The sequence below is a fragment of the Microcaecilia unicolor genome, chromosome 8 (assembly GCF_901765095.1).
Source record: "Microcaecilia unicolor chromosome 8, aMicUni1.1, whole genome shotgun sequence".
Classification (NCBI taxonomy): Eukaryota; Metazoa; Chordata; class Amphibia; order Gymnophiona; family Siphonopidae; genus Microcaecilia; species Microcaecilia unicolor.
Genome location: NC_044038.1, coordinates 178,501,746 through 178,518,917, shown reverse-complemented (window position 1 = coordinate 178,518,917; position 17,172 = coordinate 178,501,746).

The following is a 17,172-nucleotide window of genomic DNA, read 5'->3' as shown; positions in this document are numbered from 1 at the left end:
ATGTGTTCACTTATAAAATGGCTTTTCCTGTTGTGTCTGGTGTCAAATAAAAATGCTTGATATTTTATAAAAAGGTCCATCCTCACCAAACTTTCAATAACATACTAGTGTAGCTTTGAGCACATGGATGAAACATCTGACCTATGCAAAGTTATCGTCCAACAAATGCTGGACGTCAGTGCTCATAGACCCTGACCAAGGACAGATGCCATAGAATGAAGCTGGGCAAACTTTCTCCACTCACCTGTGCCAATGTCTGTCTGTTGGTCCTGACCTAGGAGTTATCAGATGCCAAGGGCTATTGTGGTTCAATTGAGCTATTCCTGCTTTTCCATGCTACATTTTTGGGGTGTGGAATTGCAAACTTCCTAAAACTAAGGGGAAAGTCCTTTAAGTACACCAGGCCCTATGTTAATTATTTTCTCCCTAATTGTGTAATAATTAAGCTATTTTCCCTCTTGGAGATATCAACCCATGCACATGGATCTCTGTTCACAGGGGACTGCACACAGAGCTGGAACTAGGCATTTTAGTACCCAGGGCAGGCAAACATCTTTGCCCCCTCCTGCTGCCATTCTGACCCCCTCTACTCTCCTCTCTGATCCGTAGTCTTTTGTGTGTGTGTGTGTGTCCTCTCTCCTTCCTCTATCCCTCAGACTGGATATTAGGAAAAGAGCTGTGCCCTTCCCAGCTTTTCATCTGCTGTCACCCCAAGCTTAAATTTCAGTCTCTCTCCTCCCCAATAGCTTTCTGTCCTGAGTGGTTGCCCCCTACTAGTTATGGAGCTAGCCACACATATGTTTATAACACACTACAGTCATAAATCTTTGTCTTAATGTATCAGGCTACAAAATGTACCCCTTAAGACCCCCTCCTGCAAAATGTTCTGTTAATCCAACACATGTCAACGGGAAGATAGAGCCTTTTCCAAGTTTCAATTCCGACCTCCTTTCTCAAAAGCTTACAGTGATGGGAGAGATGCAGGTTCTTTGATGGGGATGTGCAATGCGCTATGTGTAGATGGAAATTATTTGAGATACTATTAACACCTGGCAGATTTCTCCCTTCATCGAGCGGCTTCTCCCTCGCCTCTCGCTGTCATCTTTGCAGTGGAAGTCTTTCAGGTGCCAAATTGCCTATTACATCCCAATTAAATGATTCACTTTGACTATTCCTACCATATGGACTATTTCAATTAATTCGTCTCTTCTCATTTGAGTTCCTTGTCCTGCTGCCGGTGCCTTGGCCCTCCACCGCATCGTCTGCTTTTGGATCTCAAGGCTGACTGGTATATTTGCAATAAACAAAAATTTCAGGAGGGCATTCAATCCGTCACGTTTGTAGGGGAATGTTTGCTGCTCAGCCAGAGTGTAACTGATGTAATGAATAAAACACAAGCCAGCCTAAGTAGACCATATTTTCTCCCTAGAGGAAGAGACAATACAAATTTATAATTCCTGGAAACAGAACCAAAGGGAGTTACTTGTTAGCTGCTGAAATCCCAGCACGACCAGACATGGCTGTTTTGCAGAAAAAGTGAGAGGTGGCGTAATTATTACAGTGACACTCAGCTTAGAAGAGAGAAATCCCATAAAGGCCAATAAACTTTCATTTTATTTCCAGTATTTGTGCAGAAATGGTTCAAATTGATTGAATTTGAGGAGGGGTAGGAGGAACCCTTTACCCGCCAACCCCCCCCCCCCTAAAATCTTTCTTGGCGTGCTTTAAACAGATAAGCGATAGCATTTTGTTATTGTGGACTGATATTTTTAATACTTTGCAGGCCACAGAATAACAGCACATTGGAAGGAGATACAGAATGGACTGATATGTATTTCTGTCTCCTACATGTATTAAATGTTTGCTGTATTTTCTAATAAATAGGCAAATGATGGAAGGCCTAAATTTAAAAGCATAGGGGGTAATTTTCAGCCTGCCGCAGTAAGCAGCTTGTAAGCCGCTGTCAGCTACAAACTGAACTAACCCTGGTGTTCAGTGCAGGTGCCTGTGCCCATGAGTGGGCAAAACATGGGCCACATCAGGTGATTTAAAAAAAAAAAATAAAGATATTTATATTGAGACCATTCTTGGACATGTTTTGTGTTGCAGACTGCTGCGTGGTTAACTAGCCAGCTCATTTTTCGAAAGTGATCGCCGGCCATCTTCCTACACAAATCGGGAGATGGCTGGCAATCTCCTGAACCCGGCCAAATCGGTATAATCAAAAGCCGATTTTGGCCGGGTTCAACTGCTTTCCGTCGCGGAGCCAGCAAAATATCAAGGGGGCGTGTTGGTAGGGTAGTGAAGGCGGGACGGGGGCGTGCTCACGAGGTGGCCGGCTTCGCCTGATAATGAAAACAAAAAGCCAGGCTTGACAAGCATTTCGCCGGCTTTACTTGGTCCCTTTTTTTTCACGACCAAGCTTCAAAAAGGGGCCCCCACTGACCAGATGACCACCGGAGGGAATCGGGGATGACCTCCTGTTACTCCCCCAGTGGTCACCAACCCCCTCCCATCCAATAAAAAAAACAAAAAAAACACCTTTTTTGCCAGCCTCAAATGTCATACCCAGCTCCATGACAGCAGTATGCAGGTCCCTGGAGCAGTTTTTAGTGGGTGCAGTGCACTTCAGACAGGTCGATCCAGGCCCATCCGCCCCTACCTGTTACACTTGTGGTGGTAAGTGGGAGCCCTCCAAAATCCACCCAAAACCCACTGTACCTACATGTAGGTGCCCCCTTCACCCCTTAGGGCTATGGTAGTTGTGTAGAATTATGGGGAGTGGGTTTCGGGGGGCTGAGCACCCAAGGTAAGGGACTTATGCACCTGGGAGCTATTTTTATTTTAATTTTTAGAAGTGCCCCCTAGGGTGCCCGGTTGGTGTCCTGGCATGTGAGGGGGCCAGTGCACTACAAATGCTGGCTCCTCCCACGATCAAATGCCTTGGATTTCGCTGGGTTTGAGATCGCCAGCATTATTTTCCATTATGGCCGAAAACCGATGCCGGCCATCTCAAACCCGGCGAACTCTGACATTTGGCCGGGCCCAACTGTATTAGCGAAGAAAAAGATGGCCGGCCATCTTTTTCGAAAATAGAGTTGGCTCCGCCCACTTACGGTGCCGGCCCCGAAGATGGCCAGCGCCGTTCGATTATGCCCCTCTAGGTGTGTAAAGTTAAGACAGTCTTTTTGCTGCACCCCTGACCTTACAGGTTAGGAAACAGCTGGTTAGTGGAGATGTTCAGTGGTAATACCTGATTAGGGCCCCCTTTTACTAAGGTGCGCTCACGTTTTTAGAGCGTGCTAAAGTTGTAGGCGCGCTAAATGTTAGAGATGCCTATACATTCCTATGGGTGTCTCTAACGTTTAGCGTGTCTACAATTTTAGTGCGTGCTAAAAATGTGAGTGTGCCTTAGTAAAAGGGGGCCTAAGTGCTGCTGAATACTGCTGGCTGGCCAGCTCAGCAGGGTTTAACTGGGCCGGAGCCTTTTAGGTTCCTAAACATAAATGAATTTTTAGCTGAAAGTTCGATCGTGTTATGCCTCTTCTCTACCAACATCATTGGCCTCCAGTTGTTTATCAAATTCAGTTACAATTTTGGTTGTAACTTTCAAAGTACTGTCTGCAAGCCAAGCACCCTCTCTCTCATCTGGTCTTATACCATATGTCCCCTTGTCCACTCTTTGGTCCAGCACCAATTTCCATTTGTGAGTTCTATCGATTTTCCTGTGTGAAATTGGATTCTACCCACAATACAGCTTTTTTTTTCTACTAGGCCCCATCCTCGTGGAACTCCCGGCCTTTATTGGTGAAGCCAGAAAACTCCTTGCCCAAATTTAGAGCTGCCTTGAAGACTTACCCATTTGACACAGCGTTTGAGGAATAGGTTGGGTGAGGGGGTGGGGTGGTAGGGTTCCTGTGCCTTGCATTCTTTGCTCTTTTTGTGTCCTTGTCCTACTGTGTTTTTTTATTCTCTGTAGTCTCTTGTCTCTCCTTTCCTGGTGATTTTTTGCATCCTTTTCTGATTTTGCAGTAGTCTGTGAACTGCTCTGATGTATTGCTACAATGGTGGTATAGCAAAAATACAATAAACATAAATATAGACATTCTAGCATGACATGCTTGACCTTGAAGGGTTGGCCTGGGTGAATCCACATCCACAGCCATATCCTTTGGTGAGGAAGACTGTTCTCTGCATTGTTTCCTTTGTCATTATGTAATTCTGGCTGAAACAGAATTGTCCCATTTTCTTGTATCCTCACTTCATACATTTATGGTTTAAATTCTATATTCAGGACATGTCACGATATACGATGACCCCTCAGTGAACACCTTCTAAAGCAGCTGCAAGTGGAGAAGCCGAGTTTTCATTTCATAATACAGTGGAAAATAGACTATGCTGAGATATGCAACATATTTCTAAGGCTTCAGCTGTTTGGAGGGCTGTTGTTTACCACTCAGGGACTGGATAGGATGGCTAAGTTCCTGCTTTCCTTTGTGATTATCCCAGAGTTAAATATCTCACGATGGGACCGGTAATAAGGTCAGCAAGCATATTGTAAGCCAGCTCTGTCATTTGACTGATTAAGTCACGTTTCATGCCTCATAATGAGTTAACCACATTATAAGTGGTATCAAGAGTCTGCAGTCCTCAGCATCCCAAGGGACTTGCTGTGCCAAGATCAGACCTGCCTGCTAGAGGGGCTGCAGAGGAGAAAGCTGCACGTTTCATTTGCAGAATGATCAGAGGAGCTGAAATTATCACAGTTCTACCCCCAAAAGAGAAAATCTACAGGGAACTGGCCTAGGTGTGAAGGAAGGGAGGGGGGCAGAGGGTTAGATGAAATGCTAGTGGCTGTTGGCTTTCTATACATACATGAGAGAGGCTCCCTTCTCCGAAGTATAAAAAGCATTGCATGGGCACAGACACATTTTTAACCTTTCTCTCTCTCTGCCCAATGACACTGGAGTAAATAATCACATCTGGTTCTGTCACAAGACATCTTTGTCATTTCACCTGATCCAAGAACAAATTATATTTGACACTTAAATGAGTAGCCCTGCAAGTTTTATTAACAGGGGAGCAGACAGCTCCCTTTGTCACCATGTAATAGTTTTAAAGTTCTATAAGAGGCACAAGGATGTATTTTTGTGTAAAAATTTACTAAAGATCTTAATTATAAGCTTTATAAGGGGGAGGCAGTGGAGGAGATCAAGGAGCAGTGTTTTATGGTAAATTCTGGCTCCAAGGAAAATCTGAAGAGCAAAATTCACTGGGGCTTATGTAACTATGAGTATTATTTAAGAAAACACACAGGGAATTGATCTACAAGATTCAGCATGGAAAAAAAGAATCAGTAGAGCTAACCCCCCCCCCCCCCAAAAAAAAAAAAAACTCTCCAAAATATTCAATTTATTCACCACTAAAATAATAAATACATAAATAATTAAAAGCCTGACATGGCCATGTTTTGCCCTCTCAAAGGGCTGCATCAGGGGCTTGAAACAGAACCATTGCTGCTGCTGTTTCTGAGGAGGGAGTAGTTTAAAAGCAGTAGGTGAAGCGTTCTGTTAACACAACTGGGTTCTGTTTCAGGCCCCTGAGGCAGCCCTTTGAGAGGGCAAAACATGGCCGTGTTGGGGTTTTATTTATTTATTTATTATTTCAGTGGTAAATTGAACATTTTGGAGTTCTTTTTTTTTTTAAAGATCTACTGCTTCTTTTTATGTCATCTACAGTGGTGGAAATAAGTATTTGATCCCTTGCTGATTTTGTAAGTTTGCCCACTGACAAAGACATGAGCAGCCCATAATTGAAGGGTAGGTTATTGGTAACAGTGAGAGATAGCACATCACAAATTAAATCCGGAAAATCACATTGTGGAAAGTATATGAATTTATTTGCATTCTGCAGAGGGAAATAAGTATTTAATCCCTCTGGCAAACAAGACCTAATACTTGGTGGCAAAACCCTTGTTGGCAAGCACAGCGGTCAGACGTCTTCTGTAGTTGATGATGAGGTTTGCACACATGTCAGGAGAAATTTTGGTCCACTCCTCTTTGCAGATCATCTCTAAATCATTAAGAGTTCTGGGCTGTCGCTTGGCAACTCGCAGCTTCAGCTCCCTCCATAAGTTTTCAATGGGATTAAGGTCTGGTGACTGGCTAGGCCACTCCATGACCCTAATGTGCTTCTTCCTGAGCCACTCCTTTGTTGCCTTGGCTGTATGTTTTGGGTCATTGTCGTGCTGGAAGACCCAGCCACGACCCATTTTTAAGGCCCTGGCGGAGGGAAGGAGGTTGTCACTCAGAATTGTACGGTACATGGCCCCATCCATTCTCCCATTGATGCGGTGAAGTAGTCCTGTGCCCTTAGCAGAGAAACACCCCCAAAACATAACATTTCCACCTCCATGCTTGACAGTGGGGACGGTGTTCTTTGGGTCATAGGCAGCATTTCTCTTCCTCCAAACACGGCGAGTTGAGTTCATGCCAAAGAGCTCAATTTTTGTCTCATCTGACCACAGCACCTTCTCCCAATCACTCTCGGCATCATCCAGGTGTTCACTGGCAAACTTCAGACGGGCCGTCACATGTGCCTTCCGGAGCAGGGGGACCTTGCGGGCACTGCAGGATTGCAATCCGTTATGTCGTAATGTGTTACCAATGGTTTTCGTGGTGACAGTGGTCCCAGCTGCCTTGAGATCATTGACAAGTTCCCCCCTTGTAGTTGTAGGCTGATTTCTAACCTTCCTCATGATCAAGGATACCCCACGAGGTGAGATTTTGCGTGGAGCCCCAGATCTTTGTCGATTGACAGTCATTTTGTACTTCTTCCATTTTCTTACTATGGCACCAACAGTTGTCTCCTTCTCGCCCAGCGTCTTACTGATGGTTTTGTAGCCCATTCCAGCCTTGTGCAGGTGTATGATCTTGTCCCTGACATCCTTAGACAGCTCCTTGCTCTTGGCCATTTTGTAGAGGTTAGAGTCTGACTGATTCACTGAGTCTGTGGACAGGTGTCTTTCATACAGGTGACCATTGCCGACAGCTGTCTGTCATGCAGGTAACGAGTTGATTTGGAGCATCTACCTGGTGTGTAGGGGCCAGATCTCTTACTGGTTGGTGGGGGATCAAATACTTATTTCCCTCTGCAGAATGCAAATAAATTCATATACTTTCCACAATGTGATTTTCCGGATTTAATTTGTGATGTGCTATCTCTCACTGTTACCAATAACCTACCCTTCAATTATGGGCTGCTCATGTCTTTGTCAGTGGGCAAACTTACAAAATCAGCAAGGGATCAAATACTTATTTCCACCACTGTATAATCTGTCTGTCCTACAATACTTGAAAAATAAGTTTGTGGCTTAACCATGTCCATGCTAACATGAATGCAGTGTGAAATTGTAGCAGTCTGATTGGTCAGCTTAATATCCCCACTGTGACGTATCATAACTCTTCAGCAGCTTATATTTGCATATTGGGTGAGGAATGGACCAATAGGGAGGCTGCATTAACAATATTCTCTGAGGTGGGATGGGCAAAGATTCAATTATATTTGGGCTCAGACATGTTAATGGGTGGAGAAGGGAAGCCAACAAGTATTTAGCTAAAGTGGAGAAAAGAAGGATTTTTTTTCCAGAGAATATTGAAAAGGAAATTAGTAAACCACTGAAGTTGTTAGTGCTGGTGCAAGGTGAAGGAAATGTGGGAGACTTAGAAGATAGTGTGGAGGGTACCGCAGAGCAGTTAGTTGAGTTTTTCATAGTCAAAGTAGATTCCTGGAAGCAGTGCTAATTAATCCTTTTGTGGTTGTGACCCCATAATTGTGGCCAACTAAAATTGGAGAGCCCACCCATATTGTGACTCTCAAAAGTAGGTTTGATGACCCCCATTTGGGTTCCTGACCCACAGTTTGGGAAGCTCTGCCTTAAAGGGAGAGCAGAGAGTAGCAGAGTCAAGAATCATTAGACAGGTTGGGCATGGAGCTATAAGAATAATATGAGATCATTTAATAGAGGAACAGGGAACATTTCAGCCTATAACAATTGTAGTCGCTTTATCACATGTATTCGGTATAGGACCCAACAGCCATTTTCCTATGTAAACAATGCTCAGCGGGTGTAATGGAGTGGAGTTTAGATGTAAAGCCTCTCTTCAGTAGGAGTTGTATCCCCCTCTCCTAAAGGAAGCTGTAGTAACTCCAGTTTTAAAAAAGGTGGGAACTGATCAGAACACATGAATTTTCAATCAATCTAAAATGTGCCTATGCTATCAAAGTTGATTGAGAAGGAAGGGGGTGGACAGATGTGTTCTTTTTTTGGAGGATAATTTTGATATTGGGCAGGCAGGGTTTTGAATTGGGAGTGGCACCGAGATATTGTTGGCTAGGATGCCAGATCAGATATATTATTACTTTGATAAGGGTATTCCAGTTTTTCTTGTAGCATTAGCTTTGTTGGTGGCTCTTTGATTTGATGGCAATAGATATTTTAGTGGAAGGGTGTTGGCAATTGAGAATGGAAGGTCTGGTGATACAGTGGATTGAATCATTTGTGGAATGGAGATTTTTGCAGGTTAGATGTGGGGATAGTTGGTCAAAAGTGTACTACTATTTGTGGAGAGTCCCACAGGGATCCTCCTTATCTCTGCTACTGTTAAACAAGTATTTACTATGTTTGGGAAATTTGGCTAGGATGTGTGGTGTTTCCTTCTATGCTTATGCCAAGAATATAGAGTTATTAATATATGGAGGGGATAGTAATTTAGTGATGGGACAGTTGAAACAATGTTTGTAAATGGATTGGTCTTGGATGTGACGAAGACTGTTTAGGGATAGGTGAGATAATGAAGGAAGCATTATATGCGTTATTTATTTATTGGGATTTATTAACTGCCTTTATAAAGAGATTCACCCAAAGAGGTGTACACGAGGTGCAGTTTAACATAAAACTTACAATTTTGTTAACAGCATAACAATAGTAAAATTTTCAAATATAAACATGAATACAATAAATGAGGTGAAAACAGTAAATTAAAACCTAATAATAGGACTACCATGAAACCATAAAAAATATACACATTTAAAAGCACTGAAATTCAAATAACAGTTATATAATACTTGACACCACCCTGTAATGTAATGGGATTTGATATACCACCTTTTTGAGGTACAATCAAAGCAGTTTACAATTACTGTTTGTTTGCTGGGATGAATGTCTGACTTTCCTATTTTCATACTGTTGTTCCTTTCATTTATATCTTAGTCTGTATACTGCTTTGGCCTACTTGTTAGTTAAAGTGGTATAGCAAGTCTGGAATAAACAGGTACTGCCAAGGATGGAGGAAAGGGATATCCCATGATTCAGCTGAAGCAGGATTCCCCCCCCCCCCTCCGCCTCTCTGTCTCTATCTCCCCTTCCTTCGCATGTCTTGGGGCCAAGGTCTCCAAATGGGTTATTTTTGTGCATAACATGACAGTAATGAACCTCACCCCTAAGCCAGGGTATATGGAATATGATCTCAATCTCTCAAATTTACTGCTAATGCTCATTATAGAACTTGCATTGTGCCATAGAGAACTTCCTTCTGGAGTTCATACAACAGTCTGACTACAAAGACCTGCACCAACTCCAACTGATTCAGAATACTGCAGCAAGACTAATAGAAGGTTGCAAGCACTGGTGTGCTGGTAAATGTTTAACAACAGGCTCTCTCCCCGGTCCCCCTCTGCGCCCCCCCCCCCCCCAAATTGCAGAGCTGGCTATAGCCGGGGAGAGAGCCAGGGAGGGGAGGCAATGCATTACTCCAGGAAAAAAAAATTAAATGAACCCAGGTTCCAATCTAATTCATGTTTAATGTGCGATAAAATGCCATAAATAAGTAAATAAATATAAACTTTTAATGTTGAGCACCTGATTCTCAAAGTGAACATATTCCAAACACTATAATGAAAATAAAATTATTTTTTTCTACCTTTGTTGTCTGGTGACTGTTTTTCTGATCATGCTGGCCCAGTATCCGATTCTGCTGCTATCTGTCCTCTTAACTCCGTTTCCAGGGCTTCCTTTCCATTTATTTCTTTCCTTTCCTCCTTTCTTCTTCATTTCTGGTCCTCAGCTTCTGCCTATTTTCTTCATCCATGTGCAGTTTTTCTTCTCTCTTTCTTTTCCCTCATCTCATCTCCTTCCTCACTCTTCCCTCCCCTCCATCCATGTCCAGCATTTCTACTCTCTCCCCTCCTCTCCCCTGCCCTCCATCAACCCATGTCCAGCGACCCTTCTCTCCCCTGCCCTCCATCCACCCATGTCCAGCGACTCTTCCCTCCCCCTGCCCTGCATGCACCCATACCCAGTGACCCTCCTCTCCCCTGCCCTCCATCCACCCATGTCCATCAGTGACCCTCCTCTCCCCTGCCCTCCATCCACCCATGTCCAGCAGTGACCCTCCTCTCCCCTGTCCTGCATCCACCCATGTCCAGCAGTGACCCTCCTCTCCCCTGCCCTCCATCCACCCATGTCCAGCAGTGACCCTCCTCTCCCCTGCCCTGCATCCACCCGTCCAGCAGTGACCCTCCTCTCCCCTGCCCTGCATCCACCCATGTCCAGCATTGACCCTCCTCTCCCCTGCCCTGCATCCACCCATGTCCAGCAGTGATCCTCCTCTCCCCTGCCCTGCATGCACCCATACCCAGCGCGACCCTTAGTTCTCTCCCCTGGAGGCTCCATCCACCCATGCCCAGCGACTCCCTTCTCTCCCCTGCCACCCCCCTCCCGAGTTCAGCGAATTCTCCTCCCTCCCTCCGGATCCGGTCCCTCACCGCCTCCTTGTCCTTCTAATTCTTCGAGGCAGGCAGTCATGCCTGCCCGCTGCCATTGCTGACTCTCCCCCACTGCCGGTTCGCGCTTCAAAATGGCCGCCGAGACTTCAGCAGAAGTCTCGCGAGGCCGCCTCTGGAAGTCTCGGCGGCCATTTTTAAAGCTCAAATTGGCAGCGGGGGAGAGTCAGCTGGCAGCGAGCAGGCAAGACTGCCTGCCCCAAAGAATTAAAAGGACAAGCCAGGAGTCGGTGAGGGGCCGGATCCGGAGGGAGGGAGGAGGGAGGGAGGAGGGAGGGAGGAGAGCCAGAGCCGGCTCACGATGTTTAACAACCGGCTCGCAAGTCGGTAGAAATGTTAACAACCGGCTCCTGCGAGCCGGAGCGAGCCGGCTCCAGCACACCACTGGTTGCAAGCGACATGACCACATCACACCATTTTTGCAAAAGCTTTACTGGCTACCAGTACAATATAGGGCTAAATTTAAAACTCTATGTCTGATCTTCAAGGCCAAATGGCCCCGAGTACTTGACGAACAGGATGATCCTCTACACACCTCCAAGGACACTAAAGTCCTCCCATTGAGTATCCCTAACCACACCCTCTTCAATAGACATTACATGATGTGATACCCGCAAGCGAGCCTTCTCCGGAGTAGCCCCCGCACTCTGGAATGCACTCCCTGAAATGTACCGCTTATCACAACACTATCTCTACTTCTGGAAGCAGGTGAAAGCTTGGCTCTTCAACCAGGCCTTTAGTGGAAGAAGCAACTAACTTGTTAGTCTCACTTACACACAAGGAGTGACACAGGTTGCACATACTACAGCAGGACGTTTACCCACTTCTACCCTGAGACAATATTTAACCATCTGTCTGACCTCACGTGCACCGTTCTTTAAATTAATCACCTCTTACTCTCTTACCTATCTGAGGGGCCCTTTTACTAAGCCTTGTAGGTGCCTACGTGCGCCCAACACACGCCAAATTGGAGTTACCGCCTGGTTACCGTGTGGCCCTTGCAGTAATTTCAATTTTGGCACGCATCCGCTATGCGCATCTGAAAATTATTTTTCATTTTCTGAAGTGCAGCAGCTACGTACGTCAAGTGGAATTTGACGTGCGGAGACCATTACCGCCATGTTACCGCATGAGACCTTACCACTAGGTCAATGGCTTGTGGTAAGGTCTAAGACCCAAAATGGACGTGCGGCAATTTTCATTTTGCCACACATCCATTTTTGGCAAAGATTTTAAAAAGGCATTTTTTTTGTAGGTGTGCTAAAAAATAATTCTGTGCGCACCCAAAACATGCATCAACAATACCGCAGGCCATTTTTCAGCGCACCTTAGTAAAAGGACCCCATATATTCCATCTTTCCTTATACCTTATACTTTCAATTAAAATGTTTTATTACATATTGTGTTGACATTGTAAGTCTTATACCACGCCATACTTTGTATTCTTATTTGAATATTTTTACTGCTGTAATTGTTTATTGCTTATGTTTGACTTATTCTTACTGTACACCGCCTTGAGTGAATTCCTTCAAAAAAGCGGTAAATAAATCCAAATAATCAGGCCTGTGGCACCCAAAGCTATGGGAGATATTTCTGTATCTGTCTGCCACATTTTCAGCATTTCTTGAGAGTACTGTGTAGTACTCTCAGACACTCTGCAGCAGCTCCCTCACCATGATTCCCTTTGAACAATAAGCAGAGCTGCCTGAGTTGTGCTGGTTTTAATTCTCTTTGGCCCTCCCTGGGTTTAAAACCTCTGAGTGCCTGTCAAGTGCCATGTTGATGTCTCCTTCATAGTCAAGTTGATTGAAGTGCCTACTTTTCATGCCTTCCCCAGTTCAACAGGGGATTTTGCTCTAGGCCTGGAAGAGAGCACCACACAGGGTTTTGAAAATGAAGAGACTTTTGCTAGCGGTTTTCTGTTAATAGCCCTGCAGAGGCTGTGCTAAAAGGGGGAGGGCAGAGAGAAGGAAGTTGGTGAAAGCTATCTACAGGACACATACCTCAGGTTAATGTTTTCTTCAGCCATTAATTTTTCCATGGTGTTCCAACAACCTCTGCTTAACGTCCTGAATTATTCTGGCATCCGGAAAGACGTGCTCTGTGCTCTGCAGTGTTCATGCATCTTTCTGGTGACATGGCTGCTGGTAAAATAGGAACTTTTTAATTTTTTGCTTTATTCTATAAGGTCTTAGAAAATGCTTAAAGTCCACATGCTGATTTGACTGTTACCAAATATGTAATATGCAATGTGGCCTTTTTCATGAGTTTCACCCTGGAGAATGTAGTTACTTCACAGTTCTTCAGGAATGATTTGAAGTTGTGGACATTGGTGTCTGCATCATTTTCTAAGTGTGTAGGTTTAAGTCTCCCAGGAAAATAATCCTTAAAAATTGTGAAATGGCAGAGGAAGTTATCTCTTCAAGTAGAGGTTCTGCCTTCGACCAATCTCCCGGAGGATGGTAAATGAGGAGTAGGGTGATTTGATTTGCCTCTTTTGAATCATCACAGAATTTGCACAGCATGTATTCCAGTTCAGGGAAAATCCCAGAACTAACTAAAGACAAGTGGAAAAAGCTTTTAAAGATAACAGCAAGTCTGCCTCCTTTTTTACCCTGTCTTGCAGAATAATGAAAAATACTTTAACCGGGTGAGTAGATGTGGAGCAGTATCGGACTATCAACTTTCCTTTCTGAGCACACTTCCAAAAACCTTATTCACACTCTTATCACTTCTCACTTATTGCAACTTGCTTCTCACAGGTCTCCCACTAAGCCATCTCTCTCCTCTTCAATCTGTTCAAAATTCTGCTGCACAACTTATATTCCTCCAGTGTCGCTATGCTCATGTTAGCCCTCTTCTCAAGTCACTTCATTGGCTCCCTATCCATTTCCGCATACAGTTCAAACTCCTCTTATTGACTTACAAGTACATTCACTCTGCAGCTCCTCAGTACCTCTCCACTTTTATCTCTACCTACACTCCTCCCTGGGAGCTCCGTTCACTGGGTAAATCTCTTATCTGCAACCTTCTCCTCCACTGCTAACTCCAGACTCTCTTCCTTTTATCTTGTTGCACCATATGCCTGGAATAGACTTCCTGAGCCAGTACGTCAAGCTCCATCTCTGGCCATCTTCAAATCTAGGCTAAAAGCCCACCTTTTTGATGCTGCTTTTAACTCCTAACTTCTATTCACTTGTTCAGTACCCATGTCTGTTGTACCATTCCCACCTTAAGTAATTCCCTTGTCCCTTATTTGTCCTGATTAGATTGTAAACTCTGTTGAGCAGGGACTATCTCTTCATGTTCAAATGTCCAGCCCTGCGTACGTCTAGTAGCACTATAGAAATGATAAATAGTAGTAGTACACAAAGAGGAGCATAATCGAAAGGGACACCCAAGTTTTTTTGAGGATGTCCTCACAGGACGTCCCCGTGAAGGGGCAGGGAAACCCGTATTATTGAAACAAGATGGACGTCCATCTTTTGTTTCGATAATATGGTCGGGGATGCCCAAATCTGGAAATTTAGGTCGACCTTAGAGATGGTCGTCCTTAGACTTGGTCATTTCTGATTTTTGGCGATAATGGAAACTGAGGACGCCCATCTCAGAAACTACCAATCCCAGGTGCATAGCTCCCTTACTGTGTGTGCTGAGCCCCCCAAACCCCACTACCCATAACTGTACACTACTACCATAGCCCTTATGGGTGAAGGGGGGCACCTAGATGTGGATACAGTGGGTTTGTGGTGGGTTTTGGAGGGATCACATTTACCACCACAAGTGTAACAAGTAGGCGGGGATGGGTCTGGGCCCGCCTGCCTGAAGTGCACTGCACCCACTAAAACTGCTCCAGGGACCTGCATACTGCTGCGATGGACCTGAGTATGACATTTGAGTCTGGCAAAAAATATTTTAAAGGAATTTCTTTGAGGGTGGGAGGGGGTTAGTGACCACTGGGGGAGTAAGGGGAGGTCATCCCCAATTCTATCTGGTGGTCATCTGGTCAGTTCGGGTACCTTTTCATGGCTTGGTCATAACAAAAAAAGGACCAAGTAAAGTCGTCCAAGTGCTCATCAGGGATGTCCTTCTTTTTTCAATTATGTGTCGAGGACGCCCATGTGTTAGGCACGCCCAAGTCCAACCTTTGTTACGCCTCTGACACTCCCCCGGGAACTTTGGTCATCCCCACGATGGAAAGCAGTTGGGGATGCCCAAAATCGGCTTTCAATTATGCCGATTTGGGCGACCCTGCGAGAAGGACGCCCATCTTCTGATTTGTGTTGAAAGATGGACGTCCTTCTCTTTCGAAAATAAACCTGAAAGTTTTACTTGGCATAACTGACCACAACTAAATTTAGTCACGTGGATGGGCGTTCGGTATATTCTATAAACTGCATGGAAATGTAGACTTATTCTATAAAGTGTGCCTACATTCAGGCAAAATTTGTAGAATAGACCTAGGCATATTTTGGTTTGGCGCAATTTTTTTAGGTGTGATATATAGATTCTAGTCCTAATTGGCACTAATGGCCAATAATTGACGATAATTGGAGGTAACTGGTGGTAATTGGCTCTAATTTGCAGTTATGTGCTTAGGGGCACTTAGTCGTAATTCTATAACCATAGTGTGGAAATCCTTTAGCGCATACATGCAAGGGGGTATAGACATTGGCCAGGGGCCTTCCCAGCACTTCCTCAATTAGGTTATAGAATGCTGACAGTTACATGCACAACTCCATCTTTAGTTGTGGACATTGACTCCAGTCATTGACATGGAGTGAGAGGCCGTGTCTAAATAGCAACCTTGTTAGTATTCTATATTGACAATGTAAGCGCTATTCTATAAATTGTGCCTAACTTTTTTTATTTTATTTTATTTATTTATTCATATTATTAAATATATTACAAGCAAAATTCTTGTTCAGGATAGTATCCATTTAACAATAACATGCTCAATCATTATAATAAAGGAAAAGGTGAATTCCTCACGTTTTCAAAAGAAAACAATACTCAAGTCCATAAATTCAGATCCAAGATTTCGGAAAACAAAAGGAGAAAAAAACATTACAAGGAAAATAGATATCGAAAGACATACTAATTCAACTAGGCAGAGTTATTTTATATATTTAGCGCTTTTCCACTTTTACTGAGGCTATAAGTGCCGACACATGAGCAGGTTCTGTAAATACATATTTTTTTTCTCTAACCCTTATTATGCACTTGCAGGGGTATCTTAAAAAAAAGGTACCCCCCAAGTGCAGAATCTCCGGCTTAAGGAGCAAGAATTGTTTCCTCCGTCTTCTTGTCTCCTTAGAGACATCCGGAAATAATAATATTTTAAAACCTAAAAAAGGTTTATCTTTATTACGAAAAAATAGACGAAAAATCCAACTCTTGTCTGGTAACAATGCGACCGTTGCCACTAATGTGGCTGCAGTCGCTAGATCAATATCCGAAGTCTCTAACAAAAGTGAGACATCTAATGGAGCTTCGGGTTGATTTAGGTCTTTCCCAGGGATATAATAAACCATAGTCATTGGTGGTAAATTTTGTTCAGGAATTAATAGTATTTCGCGCATATAGCGCTTCAACATTTCCATAGGAGCAACATTCTGAAGTTTAGGAAAATTGACGAATCTGAGGTTACAATTTTTAGTATAATTGTCAAAGATTTCCATTTTAACCCTTAGGCTCGTCAAGTCTTTAATCATAGTAGATTGTACTGTTTCAAATTTCATAATCCTTTGATCCATTTTAACAACTTTATCATTCAAGTCTTTTATCTGCTCTTCTTTCTTTTGTAGATCTTTTTCCAAGGTTTTTAATTTAGGTAATACCTCATTAGACTGTTTTAGGAATAACTGTCCTAGGTTAGAAACCAAATCCCACAAAGCTTCTAATGTAACCTCCTGGGGTTTGACCAGGAGTTCTAAAGGAATTTCAAATCTTACAGTTTGCTCAGATGTGGCACTCCGTTCCTCAGAGTTTCTCTCCTCAATCCGCGGCGTTTCCATGGGCATACTGCCCTCCAGTCCAGCTCCAGATGTAAAAACAGCTTCCATTCGGCGTTCTTCTGGGCCCCTGCCCTCTTCCGGGGTGGACCCTGTCGAATCCTCAAGGAATGAACTGGCGCCAAGCGGTTGTGGAGGAGGGGTGCGCTCGGCGGGGCTCAGAGTGACTTCAAGGCCAGGGAGCGCCGAAATCTCCAATTCGCCGGCGTTTCCGACTGGCAGCGTTCCGCCATCATGAGTAACTCCCTGGGGTCTCAAGTAACGATCCAAAGGACCAGGTAAGGAGGGAGTTAGCGGGGAAGCTCTAACCGCTAAT